Source organism: Camelus dromedarius, chromosome 11 (assembly GCF_036321535.1).
Source record: "Camelus dromedarius isolate mCamDro1 chromosome 11, mCamDro1.pat, whole genome shotgun sequence".
In the NCBI taxonomy this organism is placed as follows: domain Eukaryota; kingdom Metazoa; phylum Chordata; class Mammalia; order Artiodactyla; family Camelidae; genus Camelus; species Camelus dromedarius.
The window spans coordinates 36,916,614-36,929,160 of NC_087446.1; positions in this window are offsets into that span (position 1 = coordinate 36,916,614).

Here is a 12,547-nt window from a genome sequence, read left to right on the forward strand (position 1 = left end):
AGGTTGGGGTTCCAAATTAGATCTATGGGACACCAAAGTCCATGCACCTTTCACAATGTCACCTGACCATGATGAAAAGTGCTCATTATATGCCTTGTGCCATATGCTCTGTGCTAAGATCTGTAAAGAAAGATGAAAGAAATCTAATTATGTCATTTCTCGTCTTGAAAGCAGTCCAGACAATGAGCATCACGTTTGTCACTTACCATACGCAGATTAAGAGTCCCCAAAAAGACTCTGTTACTACAGAGAGTGACAATACTATTCCTAACCACATGTGATCCCACCCACCAGCCTTGAGTCTTGGGAACACTCTGTAGTCACTTCTTGCTCTCTGACATCACGGATGTTTATACATACCTCTAGAATCTCACTTCTCATTTCACGGAAATTATCCATTTACATATACTCTCTCACTCTCTCTGGGCAGCAAGTCCTTGAAAGCAAGTTTTGTGGCCAGAATTCATATTTGAATTTCCTATTCCTGGCACAGTGCCTGAAACATGGAAAATTCTGAGCAAACAGATGTTGGATGAAGAAATGAGTGAATGAAGGACTGGACATTGCTTGCATAACTCCTTTGTAGGCCCAGAGGGGTGCCAGTATAAGCAGACATTGTCCTGAAGAAATTTACATATCATACTAATATTTTCCATATATTCACATTCATATTTTCATGCCTGTACTGTTCTTTATGTCATTTTCTTAAGCCTTCTTTCTTTCATCCAGATTCTAAGTTCTTGGAGAGAGGGAACCATTTATTTACTTCCTGCAACACCTTGTACTAGAATTTACTTTATTTATAACTCCATACAACACCCTGCACAGGAATAGACTTGCATTATGTCATATTAAATTGAATCACTGGCTCAGTAGGAGAGACAAGATAAATTGGTAGGTAAGACATGTCTATCAATATACTCCCAAATGAGGAATATTCGGATACTGGGATGAAATATGCTCAGAGTTAGGGGAAGTGGGGTAACAGGTCCAATTTAGGACAGGTATCTTCAGACAAAGGCAATAAGGTTTAGCACCACAGGCATACAATCCAGTTGCCTCTTCTTCATGCTGAGATGTGTCTGTGAGATGAGGGAGAGGGTTGCAAGTATATGTCAAAGACAACAACAGATCTAAAAGGTCTGAAAGAGGCCTGTGGAATCAACAGTAGGTAAAGCCTTAAACTCATATAACATGGCCAATGAAGGGACTGTTTCCCTCCCATTTTTCTTTAACAAAAGCCATAAGAAACACACATAGATTAGCCTTTCAACTACTATGGGCCGGGTATTATACTAAGAGCTGTGGACATAGCAGTGATAAGACCAGACAGATCCCTGCCCTTAAGGAGCTCACCATCTGAAGAAGTCACACAGCACTGCAGGCAGAACCACGGGCCCTGGAGTCAGCTTTCCTAGCTCTCAGCTCCAGCTCCCCAGCAAGCTGACTCTGTTTCCTTGTGCAAGACACAGGAGCCTCCTGTACCTTGCTTTCCTCATCTATTCAGTGGAGAAAATAGGGTGGGTTTCATAGGGTGGTTATTCTGAATATTTAATGAGATATCATATAGGAAGAACTTAGTGACGTTCTTGTCAAAAGATAAATGCTTAATGCATGTTAGCTGTTATTGTTATTAAATAAATGTCCTTAGCTTCAAGAATCAGACACTCTATTGAACATTTGGGGTATTTTATCTTATTCCACTTGACTCTCACAACAACCCAATGAAGTAGATATTATTATCCCCATTTCATGGACAAGAATACAAAGATTCAGAGAATTTAAAATAACTTAATCATGGCCCCTGCTAAATGAAGTCAGGGTTTGAACTCAGGTCTGTTTGTTCCCCAAGGTCATGCTCTTTCAACTATTCAATCTTATTTAACAAAGCCTTCAATTCAAAGGCAATAAACCCTTCTTCCATTTTAAAAATTCTCATCTGAGATGAGTAGAGATGTTTCCTTTAATATTTATCCTTTTCTTTCCTCTTCCACTGTCTTCGCTCTCTCTTACATTCATTTGATTTAGTTTTATGTTGGTGATGGGCAGATTTCCCCTCTCAACATGCTAATTATTTTCTTGGGGCAAAGTTCATACATTGATTCTTTTCCTTAAACTGCTCTGCAGAGGAAAAGCTCAAGACAGAACTTGGTATTTATTAAAGGCTCAGAAGTTGGCTATTGTTGTTGTACTACTACTGCTACTGCTACTGCTACTGCTGCTGCTGCTGCTGCTGCTGCTGCTGCTGCTGCTGCTGCTACTGCTGCTACTGCTACTACTGCTGCTGCTACTACTACTACTACTACTACTGCTACTACTACTACTACTACTACTACTACTACTACTACTACTACTACTACTACTACTACTACTACTACTACTACCACTAGCCTTTGTCTTTCCTGATTCTTTAAAAACATCTATCTGAACAACAGTTTGGTATTTGTAGTCCTAAACTTTCTCCTTGCTGCTTTCCAAATGTCCATGCTTTAGTGTACTGCTGTACTCATCAGTATGTGTGAACCGTGCAGCACATTACACCTCTGGTTTGGCAGGTCTCTCTGACCCTGATAGCTTTATTGGGTGTCCAATTATGGTCCTTTCCACATGCAGATCCTTCTAGGTGTATGTCCTGGCTTGCTCCAACTTGACTCAACTTCAGATACCAAGGACCTTCAGGCTCAAGTTAGTGTCACCAAAGCCCTTTTCCAAAAAGAATTGCAACTGACAAGAGATTAGAAGCTCTAATTCCACCAATAAATCATGCATATATTTAGCCTAATCCTGGACCACAAGATGCCTAGAGAATCACCTGAAAACTTTGTTTCCCCAAATCCAGGCTTCTCCCACTAGTTCCCTCTACTTGGGCTCAGACAACAAATCTCTATCCCTGATCTGTAAACTAGTTATCTCTGGAAGCGGAGTTCTATCTTGATCCCACTGAAGCCCTGATAAATTTCTGCCTCTTGAGCTCCTTCAAGCTGAAACCCTGGCCACTAGCTGAGTTCCTGCTTCAATCCAGTAGATTCCCCTGGAAGAAATATGCCTCTGCCCCTCACCTACTATTGACCAAGATTTCCTGTTGTATTTCTTCCAACCACTAGATGAGATTTTGAAATTAGACTTATTCTTGAGGAACTTTCAGACAAGTGAATAGATAATGGGGGAAAAACGTTTTACAAATGGAGGTATAAAGAAAAGTAAGTTAGGGGGAGGGTATAGCTCAGTGAAGAGTGTGTGCTTAGCATGCAGGAGGTCCTGAGTTCATCCCCAGTACCTCCATTAAAAAAAGAAAGAAAAGCAAACTAGAAACAGAAAGAGCATTTAACAAAATCTCCCTGAGAGATATGGGCATGTGTGTGTGTGTGTCTGTGTGTGCATGTAAATGCTTATAAACAGCTCTCTCTTATAATTTATTCTAAATAATCTCCATGTTTTAAGTTGTGTCTGTGTTCACAGTGTGTACATGTCTGTATTACGAAGTAAAGGAGAAAGTATGGAGAGAACAGGAAAATAATTACACTGTTGTGGATACTTTATGCTTTTACTCTCCATAATGGGAGTCTCCAAACATAAATAATTGAAAAAATTATTTTCAGTTTTTTCTATGGATGAAACATAGCAACACATCAGAAAAATGGGGAAGTCTAGAGGCTGAAATGCAAGACATCAGTGTAGTAATTCAAAATGGGACAGTGAAAATCTGGTTTTCTTCCAACCCACGGGCTATGCCATTGAGCCTCCTTTGCTGGCTACTCTTCATCTTCTTGAGCCTTCAACTTTGGAGTCCCCCAGATTTGCACTTTCAAATCTCTGCTCTTTTCTTTCTACACTGTTGCCCTTATGCCACGACTTTCAATGCCTTGCAAATGCTGATGACTCCTAAGCACATACCCAACATTTCACTTGAATGTCTATCTAAGCTTACATGTAGTCTGATGAAAAGCTGACATTTCAGTATTGCCTCAAAAGTTAAATCTCCATTCATTCAGCGGTTCAAGTTCAGTCTCAAGTCTTCTTTCCCATGCTCTTTGTCAATAAATTGGTTTTACTTTCAAAATTTGACCACTTTGCACTGCTTCCCCGAATGCCCCAGTACAAGCTCGCATCAGCCTCTCAATTTTCTCTCCAATTCTCCCTACCCCATGCACATATTTTCTGTTCTCTACATAGTAGTCAAGAGTAATCCTTTTAAAAAGTCAAATCATGCCACTCTCTTGCTCAAAATTCTTCATTGATTGTCTATCCCAATGGAATCTGAGGTTTATCATGGTCCTCAACAAGGTCCTCTCCATCTCTTTTCCACCATTTAATGTGTACCTTGTATGTACTCAGTTCAATTCAATGTATGCTATTGTTTTGTGAACTATGGAGGATAGAAATGTGAATTGGCTCCTTACCTTCAAATAACTGACAATCTAGTTGAGGTGATAAAATATAAATTTTAGAGTTTGATCATATTTTTAGAGGTCATCTCTCTCAGTCTAGTCCAACCCTTTCAATCTAAAGAGGTGAGATTACTTTTTTGAGGTTGCACATCAGGACAGGAAGTCATAGTCCTATCTTGTTACCTAATACTCTTTCCACTATGTTATATTTGCTTTCTATGTTATATGTTCCTGCCACACAGATGTCTGTATTGTTCCTAGAATATACTAAGCACATCTCTCATCTTTATTTCTAGACGACTCTTGGCCCAGACAGCCACCTGCTCACTCTCACTTCTTTGCAGTTTCTGCTCAAATATCACCTATTCAAAGGGGTCAGAAAAACAGCAGCACTCCCCAAACCATCTATCAACTTTCCCTGCTCTATTTTTCTTCATGTCATTCATCACTACTTAACATTATACATATAACACTTTAAATATATGCATAAAATATTATACATGTAACATTTTATTTATAAATACAAAATGTTGTCATGATAAATGATATGAAGGGATGAGTGATGTATTCTTATTGTCCATCTTCCCTTCCTATAGGGTAAGTTCTATGAGGAGAAAATAATTGTCTACTTCATTCCCTATCTTTGCTGAATGAAAGACTGGGTGAGTTAATGAATGAACAGATGGCTAGGCATGAGAAGTAAGTTTAAAAAGTGTAACAAAAAGATGAGATGGAAGTGAGGAGCATTATGAGGGATTTCTTTTTTTTACTGAAATATAGTTGATTTACAATATTGTGTTACAATATTGAACAGCATAGTGTACAGCATAGTGATTCACTTTTGTTTTTCAGATTATATTCCATTATGGGTTATTACAAAATATTGGGTATAATCCCCTGTGCTACACAGTAAATCCTTGTTGCTTATCTATTTTATGTAGAGAAGTTTGCATCTGTTAATCCCATACTTTATAATCCCTTTCAGAGGATCTAAGAAGGCAATGGTGAAGGAACAGTTCAAGAGATTTTGAGTCTAAGGCACTGAGAGAAGAGTACTTTTTAAGAAACTGAGGAGTTGGGAAGGAGATGTAAGTGCTAGAGAGGGGAGTTCAAAGTTATCAGAGAGGCAGTGCTATTGAAGCCTGGGATTTGATAAGACTGCAAACTGGGAGAATGAAAGGAGAGGAGCAAAAACTCCAGGATTAAGCCTTGGGACCCACGGGTGCCTCAGGTTGGGAAGAAGAGGCAGGACTCCCTTTCCCCTTCTCTGTACATAGTATCTGGGACTGGGGAATGTACCTGACTGCAGGTGAGTTAGCTGGTGGGCCTGGGATGACAAAGGAAGCCCAGTGTGAGGGACACAGAAAAGATAAGGTGGTGGGGAAAACTCAAGGAGGATATGTAAAAGACCAGTGTCTCTGGGTTGAGCATTACAGGACCCTGAAATAATGAAATTGCTTGTTTGGGTGACCAGTATGAATTATCATATAGTGCACAAGAAAGGGCAGGATGGAAAGTCCAAAGGTGAAGATCAAGTCCAGTCTCTTTCTAAGAATCAATCATTCCTTTAATCGTTTCTCAAATGTTAGGCAGGAAGAAGGCTACCAATATTCTCCTGCCTTCAAAGATGTCCCACTCTGTGATCACTGGAAGAACAGAAGAGAGTGATATGAATGAGGGGAAGTAGGTGGGCTGGGGAGTTGAGTGAGTAGGGTTAGAGTTAGGGAAATAACAGAGCAGAGGAAGTCTGGCTCATGAGTTAGCGGTGAAGTAATTAAATGACAAGATTGTGTCAGGAAGTTGACAGAATGAGCCAGAGATGAGTAGTCAATAGTTGTAAGGACAACAGTGAAGATAATAACAATTACATTTTACAGAGCTCTCAGTCTCCTTAACTTTTCTGCCTGCCAATATATCTCATTTATTCCTCACAACATTACATGTGGTGTGTGACATTCCCCTTTACTTATGGATAAGGAAAGAGGCTCAGAGAAGCAAAGGACTTGCCTGAAGTTTCACAGTCCCTAAGCCATAGGTTGGGGGTGAGATATTTCACTGTGGTATTGAGCAGCAAATTCAAAAAGTTTTCTGCCAACACCACTTTATTTCCTAATAAACCATACCCAGATCTTATTGGCCCGTTTCAAGGATGTCCTTACAAAATCTTTCCAACAGTTTTGGTGTTTTGTTTTCCCTGGAATTTTATCCAATAAAAGAACATGGTGCAATAACCCAATTCTAAAGCTAACATTAGCTTCCTTTGCGCCTAGAATCTGAATTTTATCAAATGTATCTCTTGAACCCATACCCTATGAGTTAATAATTAGAGTTCCCACAACATAACCTCCATGGGTGTTTTTGTTTGTATTGCCCAATAACTGGCATCCAGAGACAGAGTCTCCCCGCCCCCCCACCTCGAAAAGGCTTTGAAGTGTGTGCCCTCTTCTCTCCAGGAACAAAATGGCTCTTTGGGAAAAATCAGCACCACAATGGCTGTTAAGAGTCCAATTTCCTCACTTACAGACCCAACCTAAGGTACCAAACAGTTTAATGATTTGCTCAAGGATCCAGGGCTGTGAGAGCATTTTATTAAATGCACATGTTCGTATTTTTGCATTTTTATTGGCATCTATATGCCCTGTATGTAAAATCATGAAATATACTTGATCAGGAATTATCTAGTTTAACCCTAGATAATTTTATAAATGAGAAAACAAAGGCACAGAGCAAAGTGAGAGAGTCTGATTTCACATGGGGAGCCAGTAAGAGAGCTGAAATCCTAGTCTCCCAACTTCCTCCCTGGAAATTTTGCATAGATAGTGCCTCTCTAAATATAGCCCATAGACACATTCATGTGTTAAAGGAAATCTGCTTCCCATTCTGGACTTATAAAATTATGATTCCTGGGAGTAGCTCAGGACTCTAAAATTCTGAGGAACTTCCGAGTCCTGACATTGCCGATTTTTGTTTTAATGCAGAATTGAATGTCTCATACTATGACAAGACAACTTCTGCCTTTCTCCTGTATCTCACACCTTTATGGAGGAAGCAACCAAAGACTCCTTGTAACTTTCATTAGATTCCCATTCCTTGTGTTTTTTTCTTGCATCAGTGCCTTCCATTAAACAAGTGTTCCCTTCCCTCTTTGAATCTTTTTTCCTGTGATTATTTACTGTGTCAAGAGAAGGCAGTCGGAGGTGGGCAATGCTTACTCCTCACTTTTTCTGCCTTCTGACTACTGTCATGGCTCCTTCCCCACTTTGGCCTCATGCTCAGTTTTCTCTCATCATGTTCCACCTGCTTGGATCACTGCAGGAACTCCCTAAAGATTCCTTCTTTTCGTTCTTATTTTGCCTATCCTAAATATTCACAAATTTGGGAAGCATTCTATCTGCATTTTCAAATGTGGAAAGTAAGGTGTTGAATCCATGTGCCCCACATCAACAAGATTATGAATCTAGACTAGAGGCTGACTCTACAGATGTTTAGATCACTGTGCATGCCTTGAAACAATGCTGCCTCGATGGGCTAATGAAAATATAGTTACCACTTATTGAGCATTTACTGTGTTTTAGGCATTGTGCCTGGCACCTTATTCATATTATCCAATTTCATTACCATAACAGTCCTATAAGATAATTATTATTCCCATTTCATTGATGGGGAAGCTCAGAAATTAAGTGTCTTGCCAAAGGTTACACAGCCAATGATATAGCCTGTATTTGGATTCAGAGTCAACTGCATTATTAATTATTGCATTTCATAAGTACTGACTGTAAGTAAGGGAAAAAGAACCAGTCAGTGCAAATCAAACTACACCAGAAGAACAAGACTCAAGTTTAAACTAAGAGTCACGTACCAAGAACTGGTCTAAGTATTTTACAGGTATCAACTAACATAATTCTCCAAGTAATCCCTGAGGTGGGTATTAACATCAACACCCACACTTTACAGACAAGGAAATAAAGGCAGAGGGGCTAAGTATCTTGCCCCAGAACTAATGGGTGATAGAACCAGGATTCAAACACAGAGAGTCTGTTTCAAGACTGAATCCAGACTACTAATCAACATTCTCTCTCAAATCCACTTGTTAGTTAAGAACAATCATCAAATACTTTAACACATTTGAACACCATTTTGTAAAGAAAGTTATCAAAATATGATCCTTTTTTCCATCTCCAAACAAGAAGGCAGACCTAATTTATTTTCAAATCATTATCTTCTATCAGTTATAAAACTTTTAAAAATAAAATTCAGTGACTAGTGATGAGACGGTGTTGGAAGGTCTCACCAAGTGATGCCTTGGTTCACACATTGTGAGTGATGGAGTTGGTTGCAGTACTGTAGTGAATTTTGATGGATCATTTCCAGGTTTAATAGTTTTTGAAATTTATTTGGGGGAGGTTGGTGGTGAATTTTACTCTAAAGGAACCAATAAGACCTTATGTATTGTTCTTTTACTAATGGTTGCTTCATATATCCAGTGAAAAGAAAATTTCATTTGAGTAGCCACACACACACCTATGTGTGAAATTCTTCTGCTTACTATTTGACATATCATGAGCACATAAAAATGGTAATGATTGATATCCAGTCAATTTAGATGCATTATATTTTGTTTATGTTCAAAATGCAAGCATAGTATATACTATGGGGAGGTTTTCCCCTAGTAGTTAGGTAATCCAGGACATTCCCTAAATGCACACTTTAATCTCAGTTCCAAAATAGAGAGATTATCTAAATATGACAGGAGAATGTCTAACCTGTTTTATTCAAAAATGAAAAGGCAGACCATACAATATTCTGCACATTGGTAAATTCTCTCCTTGACCTAACCTTGGTCAGGCTCTTCTGAGCTCTTTTTGTGACTGGGCCCTATAGTGGGCTCCTGTGTCCTTCCTTGGACAGTCCAGATCTAATGAGAATCCTGCTAAGTCAGCTTTACCAGAATCCCCGCACTCCATGTCTGATCACCTTCAATACCCGATTGGGTTCCTTAGCCTCCACTACCCCCCACGTGATGTCCGATCACCCTGGCCCGTCTTCAGCCAAACCCTGTTAGGTCCGCTTAACCAGAGTCTCTCCTTACCCCTCATGTTTTCTCTTAGTCATTTTCCATCTACTTCCCCCACTCCAATCCTTGGCTATAAATTTTCCTTGTTGTATTTGGAGTTCAACCCAATCTGTCTCCCCAACTACAAATCCTGATTATAGTAGTTCCTCTTCAATGAAGTCTTCTTTACCATTCTTTTAACAAGTGTCATGAGTAATTTTTTCTTTAATAATGTATTCTCTATAAATGGTCTGTTTTCTCCTTTGTTTTTCTAAAACTGGTGGGGCAAAACTCCAAGTCACCCTGATCCCAAATTACAAATAAAATGTAAAGATAAAGTTCATTTATGTGCAAGCCCACTATTCCACATTACATCTACTAAACCACAATGAAAAGACAGTTCAAAGAAGGAAATCTTGCAAAGCTCATCACTGCCAAGAATTAGGAGCTAGAAGTTTAAAATACATATGCCTTAAACACTGAGTGCCCATCTTCACAGCTGTTAGAATAAAGCTCCAGGAGTTTATGTGGCTTGGACTGCCAAAGAGAGTTGAGTGAAGTTCAAGAATCCACCAGGTTTTAGAATCCAATAGGGAAAAAAAGGGAATCATTCCTACTTTGACTCCACTTTCAACTCCCTCCCATGGATCATGAGAATAGTGATAAATCTAATGGATAATCACACAACTCTTCAGGTTTCATTGGATGTATGATAATGAGAAAGAGGAAGTGCTTATCAGTTGACTTTGCCCTGGAGTATCTTTTCAATGCAAACTCTGGCAAGGAGACCGGATACCATGACCCAAGATGATTTGAGTCAGACAGTTAAGTACATACTAAGACTCCAGGCAAGATAAAATACCCAGGATAACCACAGCCAGCACATGACTACCTGAGGTCAGCAGGCTGGACACTCGTCATCTGAGACCACTTAAGGCTTAAGGCATCGTAAGTGCCAGATACCTGGTGTCCTGTCATCTTCACCAACCATTGTGGAAATGCCTTTTCTCCGCTCCCTTTCAGCCATGCCATATTTTCCTCTACATCACTGGTTCAATACCACCTCTTGGAAATACTGCTGACTGTTTCCCTGTTTTCCACCCTACTGGCTGATACATGCTTGGAGACCAGGAAAATATATTTGTATAAGACGTGGTTAAGCACACGAGTTTTAGAGTCAGGCTACTCACATTCATAGACTTAATGCTGTGATTTACTACTTTCTATCCCTCTGATCTTGGGAAAGTTGCTTAGTCTTGCCAAGCCTCAGTTTCTCATCTTAAAAGAGAGATGGTAACAACTGCATTTTAGATTGGTTGTATAAATGAGACAATAATGCAAGTAAAGGCTTCACAGACTGCCTAGCAGCCAGTAAATGCTCAGTGATTACCATCAGGCCCCATTTCACAACTCTGGACCTGTTCTACAGCTTTACATGTGCCACTGAACTCTTACAACAACTTTTTGTGGTATCGTGATCACCCCAATTTTGCAACAAGGAAACTAAAGCACAGAGAAGATCCTGAATTCAGTGGTGACAGAACCAGGATTTGAAGCGAGGCCATCTGGCTTCAGAATCTGTGGTCTTTCTTCTTTAAATTGAAGTATAGCTGGTTTACAATTTTGGGTCAATTTCTGGTGTACAGCATAGTGATTCATATATATATATATATGTGTATATATATATACACACACACATATATTCTTTTTCATATTCTTTTTTCATTATAGCCTGTTACAAGGTATTGAATATTGTTTCCTGTGCTATACAGTGGGACCTTGTCGTTTACCTATTTTATATATAGTAGTTGGCATCTGCAAGTCCCAAACTCCCAGTTTATCCCTCCACACTCTCCCCTTTCCCCCATGGTAACCGTAAGTTTGTTTTCTATGTCTGTTGAGTCTTTTAGAATCTGTGCTCTTAACCTTCATGCTATATACTTCCTTGAAACAAAGTCTAGTCTGGTATCCACATGGGAATATTCTATGTAACTTTCTCAGGACTTAGGTGTCAATAAGATACTGCCACCTTTTGCACTGGAAAATGATGTTACTATGAGTAAATACTAGTCATCAACTCACTCTTGATGTGGAAATAAATAGGCCTAATTTTTCATAGTGGCTGAGGTCCAGTGGAAACTATGCTTGAGGCCAGAAGTACAAAAATTCTCCCCACCCTTGCCCTTGTTCCATTTTAGTTCATCATTCAACAGTGTATGGAAATGTACCCTGAACTGTATAGAGTAAACCTCTATAGAGATCGCACCCACCTGAAGTATAACTTTTAAGCAAAGGCAAATGGAAGGCATATTTCTATAAAGAACTATTGGATGGACATTCACACACTGCTTCATAATAGAACCATGACTCCCAGGAAGGAGATAAATATGATGACCTGGTCCCTAGAAAATCAAGTCTCACCATCTGAACTTCTGACACAGTGTGCTCCCTGATGTTTAATGAGATGCCTCAATTCTCGAGGCAAAATGGGCCTCCATAAAGAAAGAATCAAGATGCTCTCCACAATCTAAAGCATGTTAGCCTTTGACCAAAAGTCACCCCAAAGCGTCTATCTACAGCTACCAAAGGGAAAACCAATCCCTTTTCCTTACATTTTCCTTTCTGACTCCAGTTTTCCAAAGAACTGAAGAAAGGTGAGGACCCCAGGACAGTGTAAATAATATTTGCAGACAAAGCTTGAGAAACAGACAAGCAGTCCTAAAAGGGAGAAAGAAACTGCTTTTAAAGCATAGAACTGCTACCGTAAGCCTTTCAGGGACACACTCAGAAACCCTGCTGAAAAACCGACCTTCTTGTACAAGCAATCAGATAATAAGACTCCTTTAAGAAGCCCAGAATAGTTAAATTCATCACCATAATTTAATTGTACAGGTTATTAAACAGCAGTTCGCCTCCCCTCTTTCTCCGGCGCTGCTTTTGTGTATTAAACTCAGACTAATCAAATTGGGAATTCCAAGAGTACTGTATTAGTCATCCCCATCCCTTTTAATTTGCTTAATGGCCGCGTGTGTGTGTGTGTGTGTGTGTGTGTGTTCTGACTGGCTGGACATCACTTAGCTTTACCACAACACGTCAATAAAGAATG